This window comes from Coptis chinensis, chromosome 9 (genome assembly GCF_015680905.1).
Source record: "Coptis chinensis isolate HL-2020 chromosome 9, ASM1568090v1, whole genome shotgun sequence".
Lineage (NCBI taxonomy): Eukaryota > Viridiplantae > Streptophyta > Magnoliopsida > Ranunculales > Ranunculaceae > Coptis > Coptis chinensis.
The window spans coordinates 75,911,506-75,926,522 of NC_141464.1; the positions used below are offsets into that span (position 1 = coordinate 75,911,506).

The following is a 15,017-nucleotide window of genomic DNA, read 5'->3' on the forward strand; positions in this document are numbered from 1 at the left end:
GATTACATGGCCAAGGTTAATTGATCGTTTTTAGTTCTCAACTTCTCACATGTTTATCGGGGACGAACTTTCTTAAGGTACAAATAGCTAATGAACTTTTGCAATTTGTCAAAAGTTCTTATCCATATATATTTAGCCTGACTTCTATTGAATGTACAGAACCTGGGTTCCACCATGAGCCAATCATTTGCAGTACGGCACCATTCACAAGAGGTAGAGGATAAAACTCGAACACATGATTACCAAAAAAAAAAAAAAAAATGTTAACTAGTATTACCCCCTACTAGATGAGCCAATTAGGATTTCCCCCAACTAGATGGAGAAATTAGGGTCTCTCCCTGAGTATACACAAAAAAAAAACACGGTCAACCTAAGTTGACTTTTTTTTTGTGTGTATTCAAAAGGAGACCCTAATTTCCCCATCTAGTTGGGGTAAATTCTAATTGGCTCATCTAGTAGAGTGGTAATACTAAAAGAAAAAAAAAAAAAAAACTCAAACACATGAGCTCTTTTAGGTGGTGAGCGTAAAAAGTAACCATAGCTACAGTCTTTAATATGGTGTAAATTAAGGAAATCTTGCCATGGAATAGTCGTGTGCAGTGAACTGTCTTGGGAGTTAAAAAATGTTCAATTGTTCAATCGTTACAATCCCACAGACTAGTTCTGGTGCAGTACGTACGCAGTCATACCCATGGTCTCTTTGATAGATAACTTCAGCGGTTCAGCCCTTTTACTGGTGTGCTAGCGGTGTACTATTCATAAATTACAAACATGAATTTTGTTGATGAACCAATTTGCAATTTAGAATCAGACTCCAATTTTAATGATGGTTACTGTCTCAGAAATGAAGGATATATGGTCAGGTCTCAGAGACATGTTTCTCCTTGGGTATGTAGCATAGGTAATTGGTACCTAATACCATTACATCGTAAGGAAAGAAGCAATAATACGAATTCTTCAACTATATTTGTTATGGTTACTAAAGAATCATAACACATGCATCACTGCTTTTATGTAGAATACTATTATTCACTAACAGAAACCATACTGTTACTCATTAGACTGCGCGTGAGTCGCTTGAGAAACCCTCCTTCTGATCCTGACCTTCGATCCATTCTACATATGGAGCACTATGGAAGCTTTAGGTCGAACAATATGACCCTCCACTAGTTCAACATGAAAGTTGAAGAGCACAGCCGCTATCACCAATTCATCTGAGTAAAAGCCATGTCCCTACCGATGCAATTCCTTGGACCAGCAAGGAATGTAAAGAATTTAGTTAAGGGAATAGGATTAAGCTTCCCATTTTCGTCGATCCATCTCTCCAGCTTATACTCTAAACAATATTTCCCCCATTCCCATTCCAGCCTTCCCATTGCGTACATTGAGATTAAGATCATCATTCCTGGCTTCACGGTCGTGCCATTTGGTAGCACATCTTCCTTTTCAACGCCTCTGTGAGTGGCAGGAATTGGAGGGTATAACCTCAGAGACTCACACAAGGCTGCATGTAGATACATCATTTGTATGTTCACTTAATACAACCAATAAGGTCTCTTGTACTCAGTCCTCTCTCTCTCTCTGGTTTTTTTTTTCTCTCTTTTCTTTCTCATTCTTCTTTATATCCCTTCTAACCACCTTCTCTTCTCTAACCGCTCCCATCTTCTCTAACTGCTCTCCTCTCCCCATGATCTCCTTTCGTGTCCCATCTTCTTGCATTGTCCACCTATCTCTCACGTTATCGTGTCCTGGCTATGGTGCTCTAGCTCTTTCTTTTCTTATTCAATTCAGCATCTCCTTTTGGGGCATTGATACTCCGTTGACCCCTATGCCTTTCTGGATTCCGTGGTACTTCTCTGTTCGCAGACTGGATCCTGTGCTCATTCTCCTTCTTTTATTATGTCGCCTCGGCTCGTCACCTGTCATCTCGGTGGTCATGAATTAGGTCGATACAGATGCCCCCTCTCGGTCCTCAGACTCTTAGTTCGGGTCCGAGATACCCTCTCCCACTGACACCACGGTGCTTGGGTTTTGTATGCTGGAACCCATAGAAAAGTGGAAGCCCTGTTATCCAGCATTGGGCCCTTTCCTCCTAACACGTGTCACCCTAACTCTGTTTGTGTGCTCCATACACCTCGCGTGTCTTGCACGCTTCCAATAATCATGATGGCCTGCAGAACCTGACACCTCGTTCTTTACCCCTCCACGTGTCGCTCACTTACTAGCCCATCCTTCTAATTCTTCGATTTTTGAACTCTGGGAATTACATTGGTACCCCTGTCGCTTCGAAACCCGTTCAAACCCTTCCCTTTCTCTCCCACCTCATTTTGCTTCTTCATTCACACTTCTCTTTCCAAACCCCCCTCCCCCCTCTCTTCCTTCTTTCTCCTTAGTCATTTTGTTTCCACACTTCTCTCCTTCCTTACGTTGATTCTCCACTACTTTCGCACCAGGTTCAACTCTTGCTATCTTCTTTGCCCACTGCTGCTTCGTGGAAAAGGTTTGTTTCTTTTTCCTTCTCTCTTTCAAATCTTTGTTACACACTTTAGCTTTGTTGTTCACTGGCAACCTTTGGATTCTCCCACTTGTGCATTTTAAATCTTTCATATTTTAGTCTCTGCAATTAGTGTCATTTGCACCATGTCGGCTTCTGAGTCGACAAGCTCATCTGCCGCTAGATCCCACATATCTAGGTCTCCCTCCTCTAGGTCTAGTAGCCACATTGCTGAGATATCTGAGTCCGCGGCCTCGGACTCGGATGGCCCTATCGTTGTCCCCTCCACCTCTGGAAGATCGTTTAAATTCCATCGTCCCCCTACACACTACCGCCAACCAAACCTAGCTGCGGTCAAGGCGGTTTACGATATCCCAGACGATGTGATTTTAGAGCACGTGTCTGGGGTTACTCACTTCCCTCACCTGGTCAAACCTCGGCCGGGAACTCTTGTCACTACGGTAGGTCAGATAGTGGCCGGTCTGCGCTTTCCCTTATCCTTGTTAGATGTATAAGTATGCAATCATTTCAATATTCTGCCGTGTCAGGGTATTGGTAATTTCTGGCAAGCCATGTATGCCGGTAACTTCTATAACAAAACCAACTCCCCAAAATCCAGCTCTGGGACATTATTGCCCACTATTACATAAAGAAAAGTACCAAATTCGGGAGTGTACGTAGGCTACCAATCATTCTGTAGCCGTCTGCGGAAGAAGTCATTTGTTCTCAACATCAGTACTTCCGACAAAGTGTGGCATCACTATCCGCTGTATGTGTCTGGGAGCTTTCTTTCCGCGGACATACCTTCTGAAGTCTCTTTGAGGCATTTACATTTTCTCCCAAGCGGTAAGTGTAGTCTGACCGTGTCTATTTCGTCTTCAATTTCGCGATGCTAACACCTTATAATTTTCTTGTGCACAGGTTAGAGACCCGACTCACACTCACAGATATACGTCGGTGTCTTCTCAGACATCTTCCAAAACCTCTGTGCATTAGGTAGTGATCAGTGCGACGTTCTAGGTATCGATCCGGAGAAAGGCACCCCTCTTCTTCTAGATTCCTCTCTCAAAGACTTCGGCAAGTACCAAGGACCCTTCTATCATCTGCCTCCTCCCAAGGAACGACTGCCCAAAGCTTCCCCCCTAAGACCAAGAGGAGGGGCTACACCAAGAAGATTTCTCGCTCCAAAGTTGCTGCCCAACGAGCCACGACAGCTCAATCACACCCTCATACCGCGGAGACGTCAATAGTCCGCCCACCAGTTGCCCCAGCCCCATACTCTTCCCTTGCTGACTGGGAGGACGACTTTAAAGCTGCCGGCTCCCCTCTACAACCCCCTGTCATGGACGTCACCAAGCTGAAACTCTGGGACAACGATGAAGAGGAAGGCAACAATGAATCTGCGGCGAAGAGCCTGCCCGCTAAGCGATGCAAAACTATGGGGACTCCCGCTACCCTTTCTGCCCCGGTAATGCGGCGGCGGCTGTAGCTCCACTTCATCCCCGGGCAAGGATCCCATCCCCGTTGGACCTGAAGTCTGGCGTCCTGACTTCAAGGCTAGGGATCACGTGGTGACCACCCGAGACTCAGCTCTGGACAATGATGCAGTGGCTGCCACGCTATTCTTCAGTCCCCATCTTCCTCGGGACCAGGCCTACGGTGACTCTGGGACCTTTGCTGCTCACCGCGCTGCCATTTACACTGGCTGGGAAAAGGTACATCTTTTCTGTTGCCTTGATGCGTTTTCCTTGTTAACACCGTATCTAATAACTCATTTCTGTTCAGTTAAGCTTGGATATAGGCTATGTCATTCGCGGCCTAACCAACACCCTGGATAAACTAGAAGTGGTGAAACAGGAGATCAACGGGCTTGAAGGCTGGAAAGTGTGATGCGTACGCTTGGAGAAAGAACGCGATGAAGAACATCTCGCGGCTCTCAAATCCCACAAGGCGCATCAGTCCGTTGAGGAGGCTTTCAGCCAACAAAAGTCTGAACTACAGGCTAAGATGGAGAGTGAGAAAGTAGCCCTTGAGGCAGCGACAAAAGCCTCCCTTGAGCAATCGCTAAAAGTTGCATCTGATCGCTTTTGTGAATTGGCTAAAAAGAAGATTGCCCGGGAGCTTCAACGTCAGCTAGAAGAGCTCACCGTTGCTGGGAGACTCATCCCCGTGCCCTCCTCCATCTCTACCCTGACTGTTGGTACTTCCGCTGCTTCACCGCCGACATCCGAAGGAAATCTCAATACTACCTCAAGGGCAGATGATGCGGTAGTAGAAATATCCGAAGGCTCGCCCCAAAAAGCTGAGGATCCTACTCTGCAGGATGCGGCCAATGAGCAGTAGTTTGGGAGATAGTTTCTCATGTACTTAGTTGGGTGATATTCTGCTTTCACACATTTTGTATGCATAGTTCGCGTCCCGTATTTCTGGGTAGTCCCAGCGGGCAAACACTTATCTTTTGCTATTTTAACCAGTGGGTTCTCTGTAATTTATTATATTGTATAACAATTTTCACTCAACACCACAATTGCCTAGTTTGTTCACTAATACATTTGGGCAATTTAATTTGCCCCCAAATTGGTTTCGGACCTCATCATCCGCGAAGGGCTCACCTCCACATTGGTTTTGGACCTCATCGTCTGCGAAGTGCTCATCCCCAGCTATCTCAGATGTACTCTCCATTGGGGGTAGCCCAATATGTCCCCAAACTTGGTTTCGGACCTCGTCGTCCATAAAGGACTCACCCGTTATCTCGGATGTGTTCCCAATTGGGTGCAGCTCAATTTGCCCCCAAGTTGGGTTCGGACCTCGTCGTCCGAGGGGCTCACCCCTCCCGTTATCTTCGATGTGTTCCCAAGTTGGTGCAACTCAATTTGCCCCCAAGTTGGGCTTGGACCTCGTGGTTCGCGAAGGGACTCTCCCCCTTCTTCCTTCGCTAACTTTTCTTGCTGTGAAGCTGTCTGGGGACAGCTCAGTTTCCCAAGTTATCTGTTGGACCCCCTCTTTCTTAGCCCATCTCTGCTTACTTGTAGCCAAAAAGGTAATTGAACATTTGGACAAAGGAGTATTATATTCATTGATAACATATGTAACACAAACATCATCATAAAATATAACTACATTTTTAGAAGCTGCTGCCTTTGTCATTGATTCAAACATTATACAATATGTCACTCTTGGAAGCTCTTCAACATTCTGATGTTCCAAGGCCTCACGATGTCTTTTCCTTGTAGTGTCTGCAGCCGATAGGTTCCAGCGCTCCCCTTTTCTACCACGGTATAGGGCCCCTCCCAGTTTGGCCCTAGTTTCTTGTCCGTCTCCTTCCTGGTTGCCGGTGTTACTCGTCTCAGAACGTGGTCCCCCACCTGAAACTTTCGCGACTTTACTCTTTTATTGTACTGTCTTTGCAATCTTTTATGGAACTCCTCCAGTCTGATGCGTGTTATATCTCTCCTTTCCTCCGTAAGATTCAACTCCGCGGCCAATACCGTCTCATTGACCTTCCTCCACTGCTCTTGTTCGAGTTGTGGCCGCCACCATTTCTACCAGAATCACTGCTTCCACCCCATACGCCATGGCAAACGGTGACTCATGCGTGGATGTTCGCGGTGTGGTTCAATATGCCTACAGAACCTGGTTTAACTCGTCAGCCCAAGAGCCCTTTTTATCCTCCAATTTTTTCTTCAAATTGTCCATGATTGTTTTGTTGGAAGATTCTGTCTGCCCGTTCCCCTCTGGGTTGTAAGGAGCCGCAAATCCTTGTTTTACTTTGAACGCATGGAGGAAATCTCGCACCTTCCCACCTGTAAACTGCGTACCATTATCAGCAATTATGGTATGTGGTAGCCCAAACTGGCAAATTATATTCTCCCATAGGAATTTCTTCACCTGTTCTTCCTTAATCTGTTGGAGCACCACACCCTCTACCCATTTTGTAAAGTAATCCGTCGCTGCTAACATATACCGTCGTTTACCACTTGCCATCGGTAGCGGCCCTACTATATCAAGGGCCCACATCGCGAACGGCCAAGGACTGCACACCTTATGCAAGGGCTCAGCTGGAGCATGTATCAGTGGTGCAAATCGTTGGCACTTCTCACACCTTTTGGCATACTCTATTCCTGCCCTCTTCATGTGTGGCCAGAAATATCCCTGGAATAACAAGCAATGCGCAGTCGTTCTTCCAGCCGAATGGCTTCCACAGTCCCCCTCATGAACCTCTCCCAAGATCTCTTGAGACTGCCGCGACCCTAAACATCTCAACAACGGTCCACTGATATTTCGTCTGGATAAGTCTCCATCCAGCAACGTGTATCTCTGGGATACCTATTCCATTATCCTTCTCTCTCATTTGTTCTCGATCTCTATCCCGGACAAGAAATTCTTTATGGGTTCAATCCATCCAGGTTCTTCCTCCGTGGTCATCCGAACCTCTTCATTATTGGCGGTACTTGGCTTGCTTAACACCCTGATCTCAATTGGATGCCTTCGGATCCAGGCAATACTGCGGCCACATATGCCAATGCATCATCATGTCTATTCTCGCCGCGTCTTAAATGAGCGAAACGGATCTTATCAAACTCTTTAGCCTTTCTCTGCAATACCTCCAAGTACTTTGCCATCCTGGGACATCGGGCAGCGAACTCTCCGTTCATCTGACAAACCACCAAGTTAGAATCGGAGTAAACCGTCAGCTCCCTCACTCCCAGATCCGCGGCTAATCCCAGCCCAGCTATTACTGCTACATACTCTGATTCGTTGCTAGAAGCCGCAAAACCCAATTTCATTGACAGTTCCAAGCGATTGTTCTCTGGGGTAACCAATACCACTCCAATTCCGTTGCCGGTGTTAGTCGCGGACCCGTCTGCGAACACCCTCCATCCATTCCTCATGTCCCAAGGGTCTAAAAGGTCATGGCCGACCTCTCCCTCCCGTTCCATGATCATTTATTCTCCCCATGTTGGGTCTTCGGGGGGAAATTCCGCCAAGAACTCTGCCATAGCCTGTGCTTTTTCTGCTATCTTGATTTGATACTCAATGTCATAGGCACTCAGTACCACTGCCCATTTCAACATTCTCCCCGATTTGTCCGCCTTCAACGCCTGTTTGAGAGGCAAGTTGGTCACCACGACCACCGAGTGAGCATCGAAGTAAGGCTTCAATTTCAGTGCTGAAAATACCAAGGCCAACGCAAAATTCTCGATCCTGCTGTATCTGGTTTCTACATCTAACATGGTTTTACTCTGGAAATACACCGGTATCTTTGCCTTGTCCACCACCCTTATCAGCACCGAGCTAATTGCGTATTCTGACACACCCAAGTATAAATACAACTTTTCCCCTTGCCCCAGTCGTGACAAGATAGGAGCCTTCCCTAAATAACCCTTCAACTCTTGGAATGCTCTTTCGCATGCATCGGTCCACTGGAAGTCAGTTGTCTTCCTTAATAGTAAGTACAATGGTCTACATTTGTTCGAGGACTTGGAAATGAACCTATTGAGAGCCGCGATTCTTCCCGCTAACCTCTGTACATCCTTCACGTTCTGTGGTGACGACATTTCTACTAATGCCCTAATCTGGTCTGGGTTAGCTTCGATTCCGCAGTATGTGACAATGTAGCCTAAAAACTTTCCAGATGTCACCCCAAATGTGCACTTCTCCGGGTTCAACCTTAGCTTATATTTTCGCAGTATAGCGAAAGTTTCCCTCAATCCTTCCAGATGTTTCTCTTCAGTCATACTCTTCTCTACCATATCATCTATGTATATCTCCATCTTCCTCCTGATTTTGCCCTCAAACATCTTCTCCCCTATCCTCTGAAAAGTTGCCCCTGCGTTATTCAGTCCGAAAGGCATCCGGGTATAACAGTACACTCCTCCCTCTACTATGAACGCAGTCTTCTCCTGGTCCGGTCCGTACATTAACATTTGATTATACCCTATCGAGGCGTCCATGAAGGAGAAAATTTTAAACTCGGTCGTTCGATCTACCAATTCATCTATTCGCGGCATTGGATATCAATCCTATGGGCACTGCTGGTTTACATCTGCGAAATCCACGCACATTCTCACTTTCCCATTTTTCTTAGGAACCGCGACTATGTTTGAAAGCCATTCTGTAAACTGACACTCGCGGATTATTCCGGCCGCTTTCAATTTCTGTACGTCCTCTCTTATCCCTTGTGCATACTGCGGCCTCACTCCCCTCATCTTTTGCCTGACTGGTTTTGCACCTTCTCGTATGTGCAACCTGTGACATGTAAATTCCGGCTCCAGTCCAACCAAATCCTCAATCGACCATGCAAACACATCACTATTCTCTGTTAACAACGCGATCAGCTTCGCCTTCCAAACCTCTGGCAACCCCGCCCCAACAGACACCAGTTTCTCTTCTTCCCCCTGACCCAGGTTCACGGTCTCAGTCTTATCCATTGTCTTTCCCCCCGCCGCCAACTCTTCATTGGAAATCACGGACTTTAATTGCTATGTCGGGGACTCGCCCTTCCCTTGCATTCCCTTCTCTGGTGCGCGGGTTAGTCCTCTAACCATCACTTGGTGAATGTTTTGAGTTGCGACCTGATCCCCTCTTATCTCATATGTTCCCCCATTGGTTGGAAAATGAATCACCTGATAAAATGTGGATGGAACTGCTTTCATTTCGTGAATCCATCTTCTTCCTAAGATCACATTGTACTGAGAGGCGGCGTCCACTATCATGAAACGAGTGATCACAGTCACCGGTCCAGCAGTTACGGGTAGCAGCAACTCTTCAATAGGCTCGGTCATGCTACCGTTGAATCCAAACAAATTCATCCTTGGGGGCTTCATCTGCCTCTTTTCAATACACATTTCCTCCATTGTGCCCCTAAACAACAAATCCACTGCACTCCCGCAATCTATCAAAACCCTCTTCACCATATAATTACCCACCGCTACCGTAATCACCAATGCATCCTCATGGGGAGCGGTTGCCACTTCCAAGTCCTTCGAGGTGAACTCAATCTTTTCATCTCCCATGGCGGCCCCTGGTACGGGTCATGGCACACACGAAAACTCATTTATTTGTTGTAAGCTGGCAGTCCTTCTTACTTTGTCCCTGTGAGCACTCCTCCCCAACGTCGCTCCACTAAATATGACATTGATTGTACCCAGGATTCTGGGCACGGCCGGTGCTCTTTCAACTAGGTGTACCTCTTTGATAAACACCCTTAACAATCCCTTCTTTATCATTCTTCGATCAACCATCGTAACGCGAAGCACTCATTGGTGGTATGGTTTCTGATCTGGTGATAAGCGCAAAACGGTTTACCCTCTAATTCCCTGGGAATGTTTCGCGGACCTTGGTAATATTGCAGCCCTTTGATTAGTGGCAAGATTTCTTCTAATGATTTATTCAACGGTGTGGACTCTATGTCGTGATATGGCTTTCTTTCACGGATGTCTCTCCTAACTTGGTCTCTGCCTCTATCTGATTTGCGTGACTCTTCCCTATAAGATTTCCCTTCTCCTGTCACTGTCTTACCTTTGCTCTTCTGCTCATCTTGTTCTACATTATGTACTGATCTATCTGCCTTCTTAGGCTCCTTGGCGTTTCTCTGCAACATATCCTCATAACATATGTACTTCTCCACTTTCGGGTATAACGCATGTAAGGTTGTGACCTTGATTTTTGACACAGATTCGTGGACTCTAGTTCCCGATTTCAGCCCATGTTGGAATGCGATGATGGCGGTGTGCTCATCCAGACTTTCCACCCTCAGAGTCTCCTCCTTGAATCTACACAGGAATTCCCTAAGTGTTTCATGGGACTTCTGTTTGACATTAAACAAATCCGCTATATCCACTACCCTCCTTTTCTGGTGGATAAAATGGTCAACGAATGCCTGTTCCAATTCCCCGAACTTGGTTATACTCCGTGACGCCAACCGATAATACCAGTCCGAAGCTCCCCCCTTCAAGTTGGCGGGAAACATCATGCAACGGAGTCCATCATATTTGTTCTCTTGCCACAGCGGCATCTGCTGCCTGAAATGGTGCAGGTGGTCCGCAGGATCACCCTTCCCGTCGTATCTTTCGAATCTTGGTTGCGCGAACCTCTTGGGCACCTCGGAGTTCTAGATCGCATCTGCCAGCGGATTCTAATTAAGACCTGCCACCACTTTCTTCACCACCCCTTGGCTTTCTCTTTCCGCCACCCGATTCATCTCTCTGTCCTTTTCAATCATTGCCTGGACCATCTCCATGGTGATGCCTTCCCCCAGATCGCCTCTTGGCCGAAGATGCGCTTCCTCATGCTGGCCTTGCACCTCACTATTCTCCGGCTCTCTGATCTCCTCCTCTCCCCGTGTGTAATCTCTTTCTTTCCTCAGACTGTCATTCTCATCTCTCAACCTTCCTATCTCCTCCTGTAACAGCCTGGTTGCTTCCCCCGCGTCCTCTTGAACCTCCTCTTCCATCTCTTCTATCTCCACACTCACAGATTCTTCTCCAACACTCTCAGCCCTCACTTTTTTGGGTCTCCCTCTTGCTTTCTTAGCTATTGTTGGCATCCTATAACCCTTTATTATCAATCACCTGATCGTGAGCCTCTCTTCTTCCCCACAGACGGCGCCAAAATGTATATGTTCACTTAATACAACCAATAAAGGTCTCTCTCTCTCTCTCTCTCTCTCGTTTTTTTTTCTCTCTTTTCTTTCTCATTCTTCTTTATATCCCTTCTAACCACCTTCTCTTCTCGAACCGCTCCCATCTTCTCTAACCGCTCTCCTCTCCCCATGATCTCCTTTCGTGTCCCATCTTCTTGCATTGTCCACCTATCTCTCACGTTATCGTGTCTTGGCTATGGTGCTCCAGCTCTTTCTTTTCTTATTCAGCATCTCCTTTTGGGGCATTGATACTCCGTTGACCCCTATGCCCTTCCGGATTCCGCGGTACTTCTCTGTTCGCAGACTGGATCCTGTGCTCATTCTCCTTCTTTTATTATGTCGCCTCGGCTCGTCACCTGTCGTCTCGGTGGTCATGAATTAGGTCGATACACCATTCCCTTTAAATCTTCTGAAGTGAACGCGTAAGGTCCTCCCTTTCCTCTAAGAGCCCCGTTGTCGTTATTCTCTGCATATACACGTCTTAGTTCTTCTAAGATCTTAGCCTCAACATATGGGTTCCTTGTGATTAACCAAAAGAACCAAGCCACGTGCCACTTGTATCTCGTCCAGCAAAAAGGAAGCTCAGTCTAATATCTATGAGGAAACCATTGCCTTCGGGTAATAATCCACTGTTACCCGTCTCTTGGGAAATCATGTACGATGCTATCATATTAATTTCCCTATCTCCTTTCCGCAAGTTATCTTTCTTCAACATGATGTATTGTTCCAGATGACGATCGAAAATTTTCCATGCCTTAACTAGTTTCTTCTCTGATCCGATCATCAACCAACGGCAAAACTTCCACCATAGCATAGGCAGTATATGCCTGTAAAATATGGCTTGAGTTGCATCGCTATTGCTTGTGCTAGATCATTAGTTGGGAGGTTTATGGAAAGGGAGTTGGAATTTTCCCCAAAAATAATGTCAGAGACACTATCAAAAGTGAACCTCAGAAAAATATCTTCCAAATCTTTAACAGATGACTGTATAGCAACTTATGATAGAAATGGAAGTAGTGAATTCTCTACCACCTTCCTGGTCGTTTGAGCTATGTAAGATCTAAAATCTTTTGACATGAACTTCATATTGGCCACCTTCCTCTGTGCATGCCAATACTCATAATCCGAATTGAAGATCCCTTTGCCGAGTATATCAAAGATCTCAATGTAGTCTGCACCTTTAGGGAAGTTAGTGAAGTTGGTTTTGGTAATATACTCGACATTGCGTGGATCACATGTGTACACCAAACGTAAACGTGCAAAAACCGGTCCCCTTCCTACTATTGTGTTGCCAACTGAGTTGGCGAGCTCAACGCTCCATTCATGAATTCGATGGCAGATTTTGAGAAGTGATGGCATTACATCGAGAATGGGCCACTGCACCAGGACCTCGTTCTTGTGTTTGAGATACCACCTTACGGTGATGAAGCAAAATAGTGTAAGACAAAATTCTGGCCATCTCTTCATCAAATGGTTTTCTAATGACACTAGTGAATGTTGGAGGTCCATAATCTTGTATGTCGTATGTTCTTTATCTTTCAGTACTACTGTGTTTTATAGGCTAGAATAAGCTTCCGGTCTCAACTTCTTCAATTACTAGCACCACTATCTCTTAACTACCAGCTAGCTAATTAACTACCTCTTAAGTAGTTGTACTTTTTTTTTTTGGTAGGCAAGTGGAGTTTTTTTTTGGTAGGCTAGGGTAGTTGTACTTCTGCACGTGGTTAACAATGGACCGTGCCTAATTTCTCGAAAGCATGCTTAGTTGCATATCTAATTCCTTTATAGTACTTGTTGAAGTATATGATACAGTGAGAGGCACTGGATCCCCTGTCGCCAGTGGCCTTGAGGAGAATCGAACTAATGACTATTGGGGAGCAACCCAAAGCCGGACCAGTTGTGCTACCCCTTCCAAGGTTACCTCTTAGTAATTGGAATTTCATAGCCCTTTTTTCAAGCTCCACGACATTCATTCATATCTGCCATTAACTATATTGCATCAGAAAGTTAGTTGTACTGTTTAATAGAGGAAAAAATACATTGTATTTTTTTGAAACCACGCACGTAAGTTTGTTGTATTTTTGAATCCACATTCAATTCTTTGTTTACTCCCAATTCCATATCATCATCAATCAACACCAATCACAATCTTAGGTATAGATAAAAATGAAGCCTAATCTTAAGAGAATCCCCACATGAAGATAAGGCATGATTTAAGAACATTGAAGACTTCAACAAGGATTTGCTATGACGGCCGGGTTAGAGGTATGTACGTGCTTTTGTTCATTTCCTGGAACATTTAACTTACTTCTCCACACACTTGACATATAAACTATTTCTTTACTCTAACAAATTAACTTCGATGCGCCCTCAATGTATGTAATAATTTGAACCATAGTAATATATGTTGTCTAATTTGTTTTTCGTCGTCCAACTCAAGAAACAATACATACATGTCTGGTAAGCTTTATTCCATATATATATATATATATATATATATATATATATATACTTTCTAGTCAGTGGGCTATGTGGAGACCAGGTAGGACGTAGGCCCCCTGAACATGCGACAAAAAAAAGAATAGTAATAGCACTTGTTTAAGCCCGGCCACAGTGCTACTTTGTTGGTCAATACGAAGACTTTTGCCTTATGAGATGCATAGCTATTTTGGTTGCCATGCCTTCCACAGTGTATATTGTTCTACAGTGGAAAAAAAAACAAGTACTTGTTTAGGTTGTGCAGTGTATACTAAGCACTAGGCCCCTCCCTGGAGACAATTCCTGCCTCCGCCACTGTAAATTTTAGTTCTAGGTTTCAAGATTTTGCACTACGTACACCACCTTGTACAAAGTGCATAATCCATTAAGTGTTGACCATTTATCTGAAATCAAGAATCCGATTACATGGCCAAGGCTATTTGATCATTTTCAGTACCCACATGTTTATTGGGGACGAACTTTTTTAAGGTACAAATAGCTCATGAACTTTTGCAATTTGTCAAAAGGTCTTATCCATATCTTTAGCCTGATTTCTATTGAATGTACAGAACTTGGGTTCCACCATGAGCCAATCAGTTAGGTTGGAACCAGCCCCTAGCGCAGCACCATTCACAAGAGGTAGAGAATAAAACTCGAACGCATGAGCTCCTTCGGGTGGTGATCGAGCGTATAAAGCAGCCAGCTTAGGCATCGGGTGTAAATTAAGGAAATCTTGCTGTGTAGTAAATTGTCTTGGGATTTAAAAAATGTTCAATTAGTTCATCGAATACTCATTGCATGGTCTCTTTGATAGATAACATCATCGGTTCAGCCCTTTTGCTGGTGCACTGCTTGTGTAGTATTCGGTTATTCCTAGGAATCCCAGGGTGTTACAAATGTGAATTTTGTTAATGATCCAATTGGCAATTTAGGATCAAACTCCCATTTTAATGATCGAGGGTTAGTTACTGTGGCCATGTCTTAGAAAAGAAGGATGGTCACAACTCACACAATCACATGGCTAAACGATGACATAAATCCTACTTGCATTGTTAGGTGAGACACGAGTGCCGTGCTTAATATTGCACTGAATCTTATACACTAGAAGACATGAGTATCAAATGCCCATACTCATCCATTTTAGTGGACCACAGTGCTGATAGGAACTAGGAAGAAAGTCTATTGCCGATTTCCACAAGCAATCAATATGGCTGCGTTTGCATAAACAACCATATAACAAACTAACAGCATCATCAATCTATTGTTAAAATCGATTTCTAATGTGACAGTTGACAAAAAAATTGGTAATTTTCGTCCCCAACGCACTATCAAAACACCGTTTTTATTTTAATAATTGTCAAATCCGAAACCAAATTAGTCGGAAATATAGAAATGACTCGT

The 15,017-nt window shown here is 44.9% G+C and overlaps 1 long non-coding RNA gene across 1 annotated transcript; it reads left to right on the top strand.

Moving 5' to 3' along the window:
* The first annotated feature begins 1,061 nt into the window (after positions 1–1,061).
* On the top strand, positions 1,062–11,992 carry LOC147478119 (uncharacterized). The gene is made up of 2 exons (XR_015208194.1): positions 1,062–1,510; positions 11,521–11,992. It is a non-coding gene; the product is annotated as an uncharacterized LOC147478119 (long non-coding RNA).
* Positions 11,993–15,017: the final 3,025 nt, after the last annotated feature.